Source organism: Camelus ferus, chromosome 3, assembly GCF_009834535.1.
Source record: "Camelus ferus isolate YT-003-E chromosome 3, BCGSAC_Cfer_1.0, whole genome shotgun sequence".
Taxonomy (NCBI): domain Eukaryota; kingdom Metazoa; phylum Chordata; class Mammalia; order Artiodactyla; family Camelidae; genus Camelus; species Camelus ferus.
In genome coordinates this window covers 41,385,134-41,402,154 of record NC_045698.1, presented here as the reverse complement: position 1 = coordinate 41,402,154, position 17,021 = coordinate 41,385,134, and the positions used below count along the sequence as shown (strand labels likewise).

The window sequence follows — 17,021 nt, the reverse complement described above, 5'->3', positions numbered from 1 at the left end:
AAAGCAGTTTAGGGGTATAGCTCAGTGGTAGAGCGCGTGCTTGGCATACATAAGGTCCTGGGTTCAAACCCCAGTGCCTTCATCAAGAAGGAAAAAAAAAAAAAATATATATATATATATAAAGGAAAACCTAGATAAACTTGGGTACGGTGATGCCTTTTTAGATACAACACCAAAGGCACAATCCATGAAAGAAATAATTGATAAATGGGACTTCACTAAAATTAAAAACTGCTCTGTAAAAGGCAGTATCAAGAGAATGAGAAGACAAAGACACAGACCGGGAGAAAATATTTGCAAAAGACATATCTGATAATTCACTATTATCCAAAGTATATGAAGAACTCTTAAAATTCAACAGTAAGTAAACAACCTGATTAAAAATTGCACGAAAGATCTTAACAGACACCTCACCAAAGAAGATACACAGATGTGAAAATAAGCACTTGACTATACCTCAATTATAAAAATAATAAATAAGCACTTGAAAAGATACTCCACATCACATGCCACCAGTGAAATGCAAATTAAAATAACAAAGATATACCACTACACACCTATTAGAGTGGCCAAATGCTAGCAAGGACATAGGGCAAGAGGAACTCTCAGGTATTGCTGGTGGAAATGAAAAATGGTACAGCCACTTTGGAAGACTGGTGGTTTCTAAGAAAACTAAACATATTCTTACTATACAATCCAGCAATTGCATTCCTTGGTATTTACCCAAGGAGTTGAAAACTTTATGACCACACAAAAACCTGCACACACAAGTTTATGGCAGCTTTATTCATACCTATCAACACTTAGAAGTAACCAAGAAGTACTTTAGTAGGTGAATGGATAAATAAACTGTGATACATCCAGACAATGGATATTGAATATTGAACATTACTATCAAATAGTATCAAAATTGAATACTAAGTATTATTCAATGCTAAAAAAGTGATCTATCAAGCCATGAAAAAGGACTGAGAAAAAATGCAGAGTGACTGCTATTTGGGGTGATAAAATGTTCTAAAATTGATTTAGTAATGATTGCACAACTCTGTGAATATACTAAAAACCATGGAATTGTACACTTTCAGTGGGTGAACTGTATGGTCTGTGCATTTTAGAAAAGCTGTTATTTTCTTTTAAGTGCCCTGACTATATAAATGACAATTAGTGAGAAAGGGAAAAGTGACTGAAGAAATGAAAAATACATGGCTAGACTATCAACAAATGATGTTAATTCATAGCAAGAAAGAGCATTTGTTCAAGAAACTAAAGCAAGATGAAAAAACATAAGATTTGACATAAGCCAAGAAGGTTCCAAAGATGCTCTTGCCATTCAAATCCACACTGCAACCATTTCGATTCATTTCAGTTTCTCAACAGAGGCTTTTGGCAGTTTGCACAGGAAAATTCTTCTGTCACATGCGTTACAGGTTGTTCAGCATCCCTGCATACTATGAGTAAATAACACTTCCTAGGGATTGTTTTGACTCCAAGATGCTTCCATGTATCTCCAAATATTGTCACGTTAAAAAACCACCAGGTCTACTGAATCATTCCCTATAAGACTTCATGTAAAGATCAATCAAAGATTGATATCAAAGACTGATCTATTTTGGAATAAAATAGACACAACAGAACATATATAATGATAAGGAGAGGAGATACTTCCATGTTTTCTCTTCTCTACTCCTAAAATATCCCACCTACTCAAGAGTTTCAAAGGACCTACAAACTCCTGCTTGGTGGTAGAACTCAAGCTTAAATCCTAAACCTTGTCAAGATTTTAAAATATTCTTAGTCTGTTTTGCAATTAGGGGAATATCTATAATGTCAAATAAAAAATACTACATAAAATATATGTAATAAAGCTAAACAAATATAAAAATGCCTAAGAATAAAAGACAAGCAGGAAACATAAGACTATAAACAGTAGTTGTGTTATCACAGTCCCAGAGGTTATGGGGATTCTAATGATCTACACATTTTACCTTTATGATGAAAAAAACATACCTTTTTTAAAATGCCAAGAATTTTCACTTTATACATATTCTAAATTTCCATGCCAATATTTACTTGATTTCTCTTTCCTATTCCTAAAACATCCCAACCTCTCAAGAAATCATCACGTATTTCTCTTGTCAAGCACCTACCAAGAAATCAATACATTGAACATACAGACTTAAGTAGATAATGTGATCAATAACTGCACTCTGATCATAAAAGTTCAGGAGAGAAAGCTTACAAACAGTTTTCAGTAGCAAGTGTTGATAAGAAACCATTCTGCCATATTACCTGGATTTGTGATAGCAATGTTTACCAAAAGACAATCTTCCTCAATTAGGGGACTCTGAGTCTTATAACCGAATTGCAGTTTTAACTATTTAAATATTCATCTATTTAACTATTTAAATATTCATCTCTAAAAGGCATTTAATGTTCTTACTATTTGGTGCTTATAAGGACAAGAGTTTGCAATAGTTAACAATCTGAAAAAATGAAACCAACCCCAAATTCTAACTTATTATTTACCTTCCTTTAAGCATCACATATATATACTGTATACTTCCATCATACAAAAGGAGAATAAATTTGTATTTGTTATCAATAGTATCTTAATTTCACTCAGAAGTCTTTTTCATGAAAGATTCCACATCAACTTTTTTATTTATTTATTTTTTTTACCAGATAACGACCTACTAGATCTACTATTTCTAAAGATGTAAAAATAAGTTGAGTAATCTGCAGTGCCACCTGATGGTTAAGAAGTAAGTAGGACATCCCAAATAGTAGGTTCCAAGTATCCTTTTCCCTCAAGAAAAATGGGCAGGGGATGTTGGGGCTGCAAGAGGCAACCCTGGAATTCTCAATGACCACTTGACTAGGATAACCATCTGCAAGGTGGCAGGACAATCCTACAGCAAGGGTTTTCAGGGTTCAAGAAGTTATGGGAAAGAATACTGAGAAAAGATCTCCTGGAGGAAAGAAATGAATGAGAGCCTAAAGATTAATATAATACATGATGGTACGGAAAACATGAAAAAGAAAACTTTGCATTGAGGCAAAACATGACAACCGAAGAACTACCTTACAGCACTATCTCTACTTTTATAATTAAATACTGCATCGTTTAAAATACTCTTTATCAAACAAAAACATAAGATGAACACATGAGTGTGTTCTGAGTTTTATACAACATAGATGACTGAATTTTTTAAAAAGTAATATTCATAAGCAATGTTTTAGAGTAAAGATTGAGAAACTATGGAACAAGAATAGGCAGAATGATATAAAGAGAGGGATGAAATCACCTAGTGAGAAAATGTGTAGCCCACATTTAAAAGAACAAATATTCAGAAAGAGCCAGATATAAGCCACTGAGAAAGCGACACTAACAACTTTAAAGCTCCAGTTTTCCTCCTGGAAAAATAGGTACTGGGCAAATAAAAATTTGAATGGTGCAATGTATGAGCAATATAGTATTTACCATATATTATTGGAACATTTCTTACAGAGGGATGAGAGGAAGATGTCATTCTTTGAAAGACAGCTAAATTCCTGCAAGTCAAATCATGATCTATAGCCCAAATCTACAAAAAGAAGAACAAGAGGCAGAAAACATGTTCCTGGGGAATTATGAATAGGAAATATTACAAAATTGCTAAACTGCCTGGAGTCAAAGGTAAACTAGAGAAAGTAAATGTGTCAAAGACAAGAAAGAAATGAAATTCTGTGAAGACCAGAGGAAGAGTCCAAACATAATCAAAACAGAAAAGTTCTATCAGAAAACTTAAATGGATACATTATTACTTTGAGAAAACAAAATCTTAAAACAAAGCAGCCTGCCAAAATAAATAGTTAAATCTGAATCTGACCAAGTTTCTAAACAGCTCTACCAGTGTAGTTAGAGGGGAAGTAGGCAGAGGTAAGATGAAATAAGACTGACCATGAGCTGATAATTGTTAAACCTGGGTGGTGAGGAGATAAGGGTCATGATACAATTCTGTCTACTCGGTGTATGTTTTTTAGAATGGCAGCTAATGGACCACAATATAGAAATTACTCAAGTTGCTGCTCACTGCCGACTGCCCACCACCTCTGGGAATCTTTAACTGCACTAGACAGTAAAGGCTCCCTCCTCCACACAACTGTTCCACACATCACATACTCCTATTATTACATCTATTTCCTTGTTTACTTGAGTCTCTTCTACAAAATCACAAGTTGCTTAAAGGCAGGAATGTGTCTTAGTCATCTCTATATGCCAGCACCTAGTACGGTGTCAGGGATATAGCAAATGCTCAGTAAACGTCTGATGCACTGAACAGAGCAATAATGTGATTATGACTTCTAAGAGTGGAAAGCAGACTTTTAGAAAAGGTGAAAAAGAGGTCAAAGACACAACAATCTTTTTGGAAGTAAAGGAATTTATATTACAGTAAAGAGAGAAATACCTATAAAAGATACTACAGAAGTAAACAAGAGGCTGAAATAACTGAAAAAAATGAATGAATAAATGAATGAACAGTTCACATAGTATCTTCGACTACTTCGAAATGGGGCATATTGGGCCAACCAAATTTAACAGTGCCTTTTAATGGAATATCTAATACCCTTCGTTCTAATCCTGAACTCTCAATCACTTGGCTAATCCTCAGACACATCATTCATTCACTCGTTCATTCATTCAAATATTTATGAACAACTATAAATGCCAGACATTATTCCAGGCACTTCAGATACATAATGAACTAAGACAAAAAAATTCCTGCCCTTATGGAGAGTATATTCTAGTAGGTGGAGACAGAGAAATAATTGTGTAAATTACATACTATGTAAGAAGGCAGGATACAGTGCCAGGAGCCAGCTGTGAGAGAAGTCCTATCCAATAAACCTGAATATTTGTGTATCACTAGAAGTTTTTAGTAAAATGTCACTGGTAGTCTCCAATAAGTCTTTGGCCTGTTTGGTATACATCAGAGTTCCCCATGACTGAACAATACTAACAGGGAATGTTAAGGAGCTTATCCTAAACTACAGTGACCCCCATCAAGGTGGTGCCAGCAGTGAGGCCCCAACTAGTGTCACCACCACCCTCTTTGACATCTGTTTAGCTGAAAGAAAAAAAAATACACACCTGTATAAAAACTACTAAAGAAGAGCAATTATGCTTATTGGTTTCAAAGTTCCTTCTCTGATGTTAAAGAAATAGGAAGGAAAAGCTGTAAGCTTGATTTTGAGCAAGATACTCTTTACCAGATGGAAGTAATAGCATAGACTATAACTGATCAAATTTTAATCAAAACCTTTTGCCAACTGTTAAGGAACCATCAGTCCTCTCCAAATATAAGCATCTCTGATCAGTAGTTTCCAATAACTGGTCCAAGATATCATGTAACTTGTCTTAGAAGAATCTCATTCTTTTTGTGAGAGTTTAGCCTAAGGAGTCACTGCATTTATAAACATTCATTCATTAAAATATGTATAAGCTGTATGCCCAGCAGTGCCCTCAAAATCAGGAACTGTTCCACATTTTATCACTAAATTCATGCTTTGAATCATTAAAATAATTTTCTATCACCTTGGAGCCATCCGTGTCAGCTCTCTAAACAGTAAGTTTATCTAATTTAAGCATTTTGCTTTACTGATCAAGAAACTGTGTCCCAAAAAGGTTAAAGGGATAAACTGTGACTTCTTGAGGGTCACAGGCTCGTTAGTGACATTTCTGGGAACCTGGAATTCAAGTCTCTTATCCCAACCCAATACTCTCTATCGACCACCACATTGTTCCTTTTGATCACAGTGCTGTCCACTGACACCAAATGAAATTAACTGATTTTTGCTTTTATCTTTAGACATGAGAAGCAAAATACCAAGACCACAGCTTATCTTCCTGATAAATTTTACTACAGCAAAACTGGGCTTTGAGGGATTTGGGGAGTCATCAAAATAGAGATAGTAGTTGAAGTCATCAGGGATGAAACCCTTCGAGGAGAGAAGGCAGAGGCAGAAGAGAGCAGAAGATAATATCCCAGAGTGAAATGAGTATCTACAGTGGTCAGAAAAAAGAGAAAAGTAAACCAAGGAAAGACCGACCAACACACAGAAGGAACATACGGAGACTATTGTGTCAAGAAAATTTCAAGAAGGACAACTAGTCAAAATGACAAATGATAAAAAAGATTCCTTAACACTTCAGAATAAAGAGATCAATGGTGACCTTCACCTTGTCAAATTCAGTGACAGCAGTGGATTCCCAGACTTTAACACATTTGGGGGAAGAAAAACAAGAAGGTGGAGAAAATGTATACAAATAACTTTTTCAAGAAATTTAAGGGAGGTGGAGGGGTATAGCTCAGGGGTCCAGTGTGCTTAGCATGCACAAAGTCCTGGGTTCAATACTCAGTACCTCCATTTAAAAAAAAGAAAACAAAAGAAACTTAAGGGAAATAACAACAGATAAAACTGAAGAGAAATCTAGAACGAAAACAGTGTATTTAAGATGAATGCATTTAAATCCTGATAAGTTAATACCAGTTGAGAGTAAAAATGGAATAACCAAGTGTGATGGACTGAACTACAATTCGTATGTTGGAGCCCTAACCCTCAGTATCTCCAGTCCTGAAGATAAAAATGTTTGAAGATGTGACTAAGTTAAAATGAGGCCATCAGAGTGTCCCCTCATCCAACACAACTGGTGTTCTAATAAGAAAAAGAAACATCAGAGGTTCTAGTGTACAAAGGTACGACCATGTGAAGAGGTAGAAAGAGGGTGGTCACCTGTAACTTAAGGAGAGAGGCCTCCGAGGAAACCAATTCTACCCTAATCTTGGTCTTGGACTTCCAGCCTCCTGAACTGCAAGAAGGTAAATTTCTGTTGTTTATCAAGTCATCCAGTCTCTGCTATTTTGTATGGCAGCCCAAGCAAACTAATACACTGATGAAACACTGTCCTTGAGGAGAAGAAAACTCGGAGCACAATGAGAGATGAACAGATAGAGGCAGACATGTACGCAGGTGAAAGAGGGCAAACAGCAGTGAAGGTCCCACCACATACGGCAACATTATCCAGGAACACACAGGATTATTGGGTTGCCTTCCCATTAGTCAATAAACGTTTGTTGTTGAATGAATACAGAACTGTCATTCAAGAACGCTGCATGAAGTGGGTTTTGCCATTCCCTAAAACACTCTGAAATTAACTGACAGTCCCCATTAGGTGCAGATAGGAAAAGAAAGGAATTGACATCAGTAACACTAAATTAACAGAAGCCTAAGATTAAATACAAACACACACGCATAAAAATATAAGGTTAAAATCTATCTAATCAAACATAGCGCTCTCAAGGTACGAACATTTCTGAAAAAACACATGTATATATCTGGAAATATCTTCAGTATACTTTAACTGCCACATGGCTACAAGGGTTCTTTTGCATCCTGGTTTGATCCTGAATGCAAACACACTCACTATGTCACAAAACCTAAAGATTTTTATATTAATTCCCAAGTAATCTTCAACTACCTGTTTAGAACTATCAATCGTATTGCCACACCAAATTTGTGTTGAGCATTTTCTTCTGCTTTAGGAAGTGTAACTAGGGCAGGCAGCCCAGCTGCCCTGGGGCTATAATACACTGTCACAAACTACTGCTATAATTAAACTGTTCCTACTATTCCCTGTACCCGGGGTTACAGGGGGAAAAAATTCCACAATCCTATCACAACCAACAGGGAGACATTTTCATTCTAATTTCACGGAAATCTTCCTCAGTGATGAAAGATTTAAGAAAAGGTGTCATGAAATGGATGCCTTACATCGTAGAGTCACTCTGCCTTTAACCTGAAGCCTCTGTACTGAATAGAGAAGTATGAAATAATGTGACAGTGAAGGAATGAACTCCCTATCGAAACAAAAAAGAAAAAACATTATGGCTGTAAACTGCTCTTCCTCACTCCCTTCTGAAAAATAATCAAATCTCAAGGGCACTACCGCACTAAAAACTGAGCTCTTTAAATGGGGTGGGGAGGAGGGATGTCAATTGCAATCTTGGCACCAGGAGGCAATCTACCAGTCCTACCTATTTAGTCAAGTCACTCTGAAATACTTCCCTCGTTCACCACTATGTCATGAAAAGATTAAAAAAAAAAAAAACGACAAATGCAACGGGCCTCAAAATAGTTTTGCTGAATCACAAATATCCTCAAATATACAGCTGCAGAAGTCGCTGGGCTTGAGCATTGGCGGCCATACCTCAGCAAGTAGGTCCTCTGAAACATGTTAACTTCCTTCATTTGTTCATTAAAGGCAAGCAAGGGTCTAAAGGCTATTTAAAGCACTCACAATAGTGCTATTAGTAGCAATGTCGTGTGTGCAGTAACAATACACTAAGGATAAGCACGTTCTCTGAAAATTGGCACCACCTATCCCCCAAGGGCATATGCACCACCCCGGCCCGCAGCCGGAGCCACAATGAGCACCCTACGTCCTCTTCATCTTGGCACCCAGCCCCTGCCTCCCCGCACCCTGCTTCGTACGTGACCATGCTTCCCGTTCCCGGGCTGACTGGGACAGCCCCGAGCTCCCAGGGGTTCTTAGGGTAATGGAGAGGCAAGCCTGCAGGCCGCCCTCGCCGCGCTACTGCTACCCCTGGCCTCCGGGTAGCCCCACGCTCTTCCCTCGCCTCTCCGGTCTCCGCTGCCCAGCCCACTGCTCCCTTCCTCTCGCGCGCGCACTGTGGCCCTCAGGCCAGGGCCTCACCGTTTGGTTCGGTCCGCAAAGGCCCGGCTCTCCCGCTTCCACGCCCCGACACGAAGCGGCGTCGGTTATCCGGCGCCCCACGCTTCCAGTCCACACGCCGCCGCCTACTGATGCCGAAAGCGGCTTCTAGGAACGCGCCATGTTCAGCGTCGCGGCTCCAAACGACGCGGACGCACGAATACTGCGTCACGGACACCCAGAGCGCGTGGACTCGGCAAAGGAAGAAGGCGATAGGACAACAGCGGAAGAGGAGGGAGGAGCTTTCTCTTCGAAACCAAAGGCGCCGGGTGGCTAAGGCAGCTCTGTACGCTTGCGCAGTATAGAGAGCAGGGAGTCGACGCTGCGCGACCTGTAACCATGGAAACCATAGGTCCGCTCAGCCCCAACTGTGGGAAAATCAACTGTCTCCTGCGTTGATCGAAGCTTAAATCAGAACCATTTTCCCTTTCTTATTCTAGACATCAGCTACCAAACTGCATTGTTTTACGAACCGTCTCGATAGAGAAAAATTTTTAAATAATCCTATTTTTATCAGTCAACCCTCCCACGAATAACTTATTTTGCTGGGAGGTCTAGTCCAGAATGATAGCAAGGGTGGAAAGATTGAAAAGAAATAAATCCACTTTTCTCTGCCTCTGCTACTAGCTAGCTTAGTGATCTAAGTTTTCGCATCTTTAGGAAAAAAAAAGTTGTAAGGAAATAGTTGAGTGTTCATAAGGTGAATAAAAATAATAGGTAACATTCATTAAGCATTTAGAACCTGCCAGACACTGTTCTAAGATCTTGACATGAATCATATATTTTAATCCTCAAAACAACCCTATGAGGTGCTTTTTGTTATGCCCATTTTGCAGATGAAGAAATTAATGCACAGAGTGGTCAAGAAACCTGCCTATATTCACACAGCTACTAAGTAGCAGTTAGGTTTTGAACCAGGCAATCATAAGCCCTGCATTACAAGGATGTTCATCCCACAAGAGCTGTTTTTAAAAGTAAAAACATAAAAATCACCTAAACGACCACCAAGAAAGGAATGACGAAAACATGATACATGCATATATAATAAAATACAAATTGGCCATTAAGAATTATGTTGACATGTTAACACGTTCACAATGCCCCAGGAAAAGAGTGGGTTACAAAACAATATGCTCCATGTGGTTCCATTTTTGGAAATAAATATATGTCAAATGTTAACAGGGTTTGTTGGCTGGTATTGTGGGCATGTTTTATTTTCTAATTTATTTTGCTTAATTGTATCTTTTATAATTTTACTGAAAGGTAATACTTCTCAAATTTTAAACATGCAAAGAATCACGTGGCAATCTTGTTAAAATGTAAATGCTGATTCAGCTGGTCTCAGGTGGGACCTGAGATTCTTCATTTCTAATGAGTTTCCAGTTAATGCTGCTCATCCATAGATCACACTTTGTATAACAAAGCATAAGGAATATGCAATAAAGTGAAAAAATTACCTAATTTTAATTGAAATTTTAAAATTGATTTAGAAGGATCTTTTCTATTTGGAACAATGGATTTTTTGGATATCAAAGGAAAGCTGTAACTTAGAAAAACGCACATATACACAAATTCTGCCTACAATTTTAGGACACCAAATTAAGATGCACTAGGAGGTCCTAGCTTCAGCTACTATGAACGTAAAATCTAGTAATATACTTTTTATAATGCAAATGTGTACATCTGTATAAATAATCTCATATTTATTTTGTTATGTCAGCTGCATTTTGTTGCTATATTCTCATATTCTCACGTTTTTTTGGAGACAAAGACAAATATTAAATTAATTTAAATTAAATCATCATTAGGTCTGTTCAGAATATTTAAAATATAAACATAAATTCAGTGCTGTCCCCAAAAAAACGATTGAAAAGCAAAAAGAGAAAGCAGAAAGTTGAAGAAGCAAATGCTATAATTAAAGAAAAATTAGCTTCCCTCACCCCTGTCTCCAGTAATTTCCAAGAAACAGGTAAATAATAACATGCAACTCCTTTGTTTCCGTAATTATATTATGATAACTAATTTCTTCTATATATCTCCTATGTGCCAGCTACCTTTCTAAGTGTTTTTAAGTGCCTGGCATTGAGCAGTAAACATTTCCTGTAATTTAATTTATTAACCCTCATCACCACCCTATATGGGGTGTATTCTTTCCCTCATTTTACTGATTAGAAGATGATGCTCATATGAATTAAATAATTTCAGATTCTCAAATAGAGGAGCAGATTCAAGTTTAAACATACGGTTTGTAATAGGTAGAATAAAAGATAAACACATCCCAATCCCAAAGCCTGTGAATATATTACCTGTTATGACAGAAGGAACTTTGATGATACAATTAAATTAAGAATCTTGAGACAGGAAGATTATTTTGTGGGCCCAATGTATTCACAAGGGTCTTCATAAGAGGGAGACAGGAATGTCTAAGAGAGAGAAGTGACCAAGGAAGTAACGTCAGAGTGACATGGGACCATAAGTCAAGGAGTGCAGGCAGCCTAGGGAAACTGGAAAAGTCAAGGGAATGAATTCTTTCCTACGGTCTCTGGAAGAAACTCAGTCCTGCAGATGATTTTAGACTTCTGACCTTCAGAACTCCAAGTTAATAAATTTGTGTTGTTTTAAGCTATTGGTTGTGGTAATTTTTTACAGCAGCAATATAAAACTAATAAGTGCTCCAAAGTCATAGGCTTTCCAACTTGCTACACTGCATTTGATACTGCAACTTGTGTAAAAATGGGTCTTGGGCATTAGCTGCTTATAAATTAACTCATTAGAAGCTTACCACGTTAAAAAAATAAGTCTTTGAGAAATTAGTTCATCTGCCCTTGGTAATACAATTTTGTAGCGGATTGTTTTGTTCATGATTTTTTTTATTGAGTTACATTTTTTTTTTAAAGTGGAGGTACTGAAGATAGAACCCAGGATCTCATGCATGCTGAGCATGCACTCTTACCACTGAGCTATACCCACCCTATTTACGATTTTCTTTAAATTGAAATAATATAAATGTCTTCGCTAAGAACTGATTACATAAATTATATGTAATTATACTGTTCATACTATGGAATATTCTCCACCTGTTCAAAATGGTGATGTAGATTTATATTCATTAACCTTAAAAGATGTCTATCATATTTAACTAGGTAGGAGCAGGGGGTTAGAAGAGTTTTACACATCCAAAAAGTCTTGGAAAATATCAATATGTTAATGGAAGTAAACTCTGGGTGGTAGGTTTCCCTTTCTAAAATCTTTTGGTATTATCTAAAATTATTTGCTATGTTTAAGTATTATATAATCAAAGAAAATAATAAATAACATTATTTCTAGTTTTGAAAAAGTACTGTAAGAATACCATGTACCTATGTATTTCTTAGGTTCAAACAACCTTTTTTCATATTCTACTGGTAAGAACGAAAACTGATTTAAGTGTTTTAGAATATAACGTATTAATGTATATTCAGAGACTAAAATGTTCATACAGTTTGCCTAACTCCAGTCTTAGAAATCTATACTAGGGAAATAATACAAATTATAGAAAATATTTTTCATGCGTGCAGTAAAATGGGCATGGCTCTATTTTTTACAATGATGGCATAGGAATGATTTAGTAAGCCCTTACACATTCACAAGATGAAATCCTCCATAGCAGCTTTCAGTATTGATTATCAAGATTGCATAATAACAGGAAAAGTGCTTTTTATGTTACTGTATTTTATGGAAAAAACAGCAAATTGTGTGATCTCAACTATGTAAAAATATGTGTTGCTAAAACAATAGGAGAAAAGTGTGTGTCAAAATGTTCACAGAGGTTATCCCAACATATTGCAATTATACGTAAATTTTTCATCTTCTCTTTACTCTCTGTATTTTTCAGAATTTTTGCAAGCTAAGTTTTTGGTTTTGTTATGTCGTTTATAATTTAGTTGTCCTATCTTTGGGGCCCAGGAAATGCATAGAAGAGGAAAATAAAATTAGTTTTACTTAGTATATCTCTGTCATTAATTGTTGCTTTGTACACAATTTATTCTTAAATTTATGGTAAACAAAGATCTAATTTTTTGAACTCCATACTTTAGAATTCACTTGAACCATACATTAGTTTATTAAAAAGTGAAATTGCTTTACACTGTATTTAGAACGGCTCAGCTAGTCTCTTTTGCTTTCCTGCCATTCCATCAGTGATGAGAGTAGTCATTCCTCAGTATCCGCGGGAGATTTATTCCAGGATCCCTCCTGGATACCAAAATCCCCGAACATCCAAATCCCTTACAGAAGATGGCACAATCTACACTGGGCCCTTGGACTACGCCGATGCATAATCCACAGATATCCAGAGCCAAAGGTAACTGACTGTGATGCCAACGTTCAGTTGTTAAGTAGAGACCAGCAGAGGCCACAAGAAATAGGCTGGTGTCCTGCTGTGGCAAGGGTACAGGCTTCCACCCCTACCTCTGATGCCACCTACTTGAAGGACTTTGAGCAATACCTTTAATCTCTATGAGACTAAGTTTCTTAGACTAAGGAAAATAGGGTAATCAAGCTTGCCCTAACAACTTCCCACAGTTTTCTGAAAAATCTAATTGTGTGGAAAGTACTTTGAAACCTATAAAATGCAATATGAAAATATAAGTACAAATATAAAAATATAATACAAAGTAGGCTCTGTGATAACTCACAAATAGAAATCTCAGTGCAATAATTTTTTTGTTGTATTTGGAAAACTTCAAACTGCTTTATTTTGTGACATGATCTATATTACTTTATGGCAATGATGAAAACATTCATCTGACAGATGCTTTTGGAAGGTATCGATTATTATGTATTAGATTTTCACTGACAATTATTAGATAGTCACTGGCAATGCTTAAACTCAGCATGCTGGTATTAAACAGAGATCATAATCTTCTTTTAAAATTAATTTGATTAATTTAAGACAGCATTTTAATGATCAGAAAAAAATTAGAACATTTTTTATAGAAGAATCTTACTCATAGTATTCAAGGTATATTACTTCTTTCAACCAAATTTCATCACATTTTTCTGTTAAGATTAAGACAGCATAGTAGAAATCAAGTCTCTAGGTACTCTGAATTGTCCTGCTTTGTAAAGGAGCACTTCATTTTAGTATTTAGATTTGAATATTGTCACAACAGTAATAATAATAGCTCATTGTTCTAATGAAATTAAACAGCTGGATATTAGTCAGATTTCAATTTGATTTTGTTTTATTTTGTCCAGGTGAATTATATTCCTTTTTCACAGGAACATGGTGTTTCAATTACTGAATCTATGTTAAAAGTGTAAAATTCAAACAATCTTAGTTTTTATGACTTTTGAACACACTGAACGTCTGTGAGGAATTATACTTTATACAGGAAAGTACTCTCAATATTTTATTTTTATTCTTTATTATTTCCCTGGCACATTAAAAATGTTATCATTTCAAGAATGCTGTGAATTTTAATAAGCCTCTTCTACCAAAACAAATGCTATTATAATTCTTTTTCAAGTTATGGTATGTTTTATTGACAACAAAGCATTACAAGAATGGCAATGAATCAACTGTGCACACCCAAACTGAAAAATAATTATTTTTCATAAACAAAGGATATAAATATGAACCAGGGAAGCATAAAATTATTTTTTATAATTATAAAACCATTCACAGCTGCAAAGATAACTCAAATACATTCCAGCATAAGTTTCATGCTCATTTCTTTAATGGAGTTCATATCCCAATATCATCCAATTCCCTAGGACTCATGGATCCAAGATATATACCCAACATTATCTCACTTCTAAATGCTGCCTTGGCACTAAAAGAAAAAAAATTTTTGGATGAAATTTGGCCAGAATAGTAAGTGATCCCAATTATTAGAACAATTTCCATGTGCTGATGAGGGTAGCCCTCCCCATCCTTTTTTACTTGTGAAGAAATTCTTCAACCAATCGTGTTCTTTTAGTGCAGAAAATAGTGAATCCCTACCTTCCATGTGCATCAGAACCTCCTAGACAGTCTGTTAAAAAAATGGAGTTGCTGAAGCCAAATCTTTTTCTGACCCATAATGTTTGGTTTAGAATTTGGGAATATGAATTTTCATTACATGTTGTATTAGTTTGCTGGGGTTGCCATAATAAAATGACTCAGACTGTGTGGCTTAACTGAGAGAAATGTGTTTTCTCATAGTTCTGCAGGCTTGAAGCCCAAGATCAAGGTGTTAGCAGGGTAGGCTTCTCCTGAGGCCTCTCTTCTTAGGTTGAGGGTGGCTGCCTTCTGGCTGTGTCCTCATACGGCCTTTCCTCTGTGTATACACTCCCGTGGTGTCTTTTTGTGTCCAAATTTCCTCCTTTCATAAGGACACCAGTCAGACTGGAGTAGGTCACACCCTGAAGACTTCATCTTAACTTAGTTACCTCTTTTAAGGCACTATCTACAAATACAGTCACATTCTGAGGGACTAGAGGTTGTGGCTTCAACATATGAATTTGGGAGGGACACAATCCAGCTCATAACATGTACCCTAATGTTTGTGACACAAGTGACTCAAGGTTCATACGTAGACAAACAATTTGGCCTCTAGGTAAGCTCAATGTGCAAACTCACCTCGGTCATTTAGTCTTACGTGGCTTACTATGTGCCCTCTTCCAGGAGGGTCATGCTATTTTAGTCAGAAGAAAATTATCATTTGGGTTCCATCCTTGCTGTCCACCATACTACATAAAAAAGCTTCTCCCACCCACCCTGTTGACCTCTTTCTCCTTGGCTTTATTTTTTTCCTCACACTTATCACCTTGACATAATATCTGTTTTTCCTCACTAGAACGCAAGCACCACTGTTTCACTCATCGCTGTGCCCCCAGTGTGTGGAGCAGTGACCCAGGAAGGTGAGGTGATCGTGCATTCCTTCTGTGAAGTAACAAGCAAGGCCCCCTGCTGAGGAGCTGGGGAGGTGGCAGTGTAGGAGACCTGAGAATTAAGCAGCTTTGAAGATCCCTGAGGGAAAAGGGGAGAGGAAGATTTGAGGGAATTCAAGAGCTGGCCAGGCAGGGATCAGAATTCAGCTAAATGTGAAGCCCATGAATGTCTCCTATCTGCCTTGCTGTGTGACCTCCAGCAGTTCTCACAGCTGGAGAGGAGAAGAGAGAGCAAAATGGTTACCTGAGTTCCTCAGTGACCACCATAGCTCCTTGGCATAACATTTGAGGCCCTTTACGGTAACTCCCTACTTACCTTACCTGTTTATTTGTCGGGTATACTAAGTTTCTTTTTCCTTTTCAAACACTCTTATATCTTGGCTTTGTGGGTGCTGTTCTCTTTCAGTCCCCAAACTTTTGTAGCTAACTTGTTTGTCTTTTCATTCAGCTCAAATATTGTATTTTGAAAGTGTTCCCCAGTTTCCTCAAGTATTAGCCATAGTGCTATGATCATGACTCTTTTAAAGCACAGTCTTTGGAATACAGACCTAGATTAAAGACGTAGCTGTCGCTTACTGTGTGATCTTAGCAAAACATTAAACATTTTTGTTCTTCAGTTTCCTCACCTGTAAATGAACATAAAAATAAGGCCCCATTTTAGAGAACTGTTTGGAATGGTGAAATGAGATAATGGACCTTAAATACCTGGCAAATAATTGATCATCAGATGGTACTATTATTATAATTATTTGCATGTCTGCCTCTCTCGACAGATGGTTTTTTAAAAGCAGGAATTATGTCATAGTCTTTTTTTTTTTTTTTATTCCTAATATTTGACACAGTGCCTGGCCTGTACATTCTCCAAAACTGTGGAATAAATTAGTGATTAGTGGAATGAAAGAGGTAGTTGAAGACGCAACTAGGGTATATGAATTTTTTCCTGAATTAGAATTACAGCGAAGAACAAGCAAGGCTTGGGAATGCACACAACTGTGCAGGGAAGAGTCAGCTTTGGTAATGACCCCCCTCCCCCAACCCCACCCCCATAAAAAACATGTTTCTTCGAGGAAATAAGGCACATACAGGAACTTTAAAACCTGAGAACCATTACAGTGCCAGGCAAAACAAACATGGACCTTGTATTCATGATACTTACAATCTGATACACTGTCCTATCGTAACACCCAATGCGCACCAATTACATTTACAATTTCCGACTTTTTGTCTAATTCTCTCAATGGAATAAACTTTGAGAAGACCAGTTTCCTATTTAACTTTGAATCTCCAGGCCCAGCACCTGTTTAATACACTGCTGGAGCTCAATATGTAAAGG

The 17,021-nt window shown here is 37.0% G+C and overlaps 1 protein-coding gene across 1 annotated transcript in view; it reads right to left on the bottom strand.

Moving 5' to 3' along the window:
• The window catches only part of IPO11 (importin 11), a 168,224-nt gene extending 159,295 nt beyond the window's left edge, over positions 1 to 8,929 (bottom strand). The window contains 1 exon segment of the mRNA XM_006188200.3: positions 8,756 to 8,929. The gene's annotated coding sequence lies outside the window, so the exon portion shown is untranslated.
• Between the last annotated feature and the right edge of the window lie 8,092 nt (positions 8,930 to 17,021).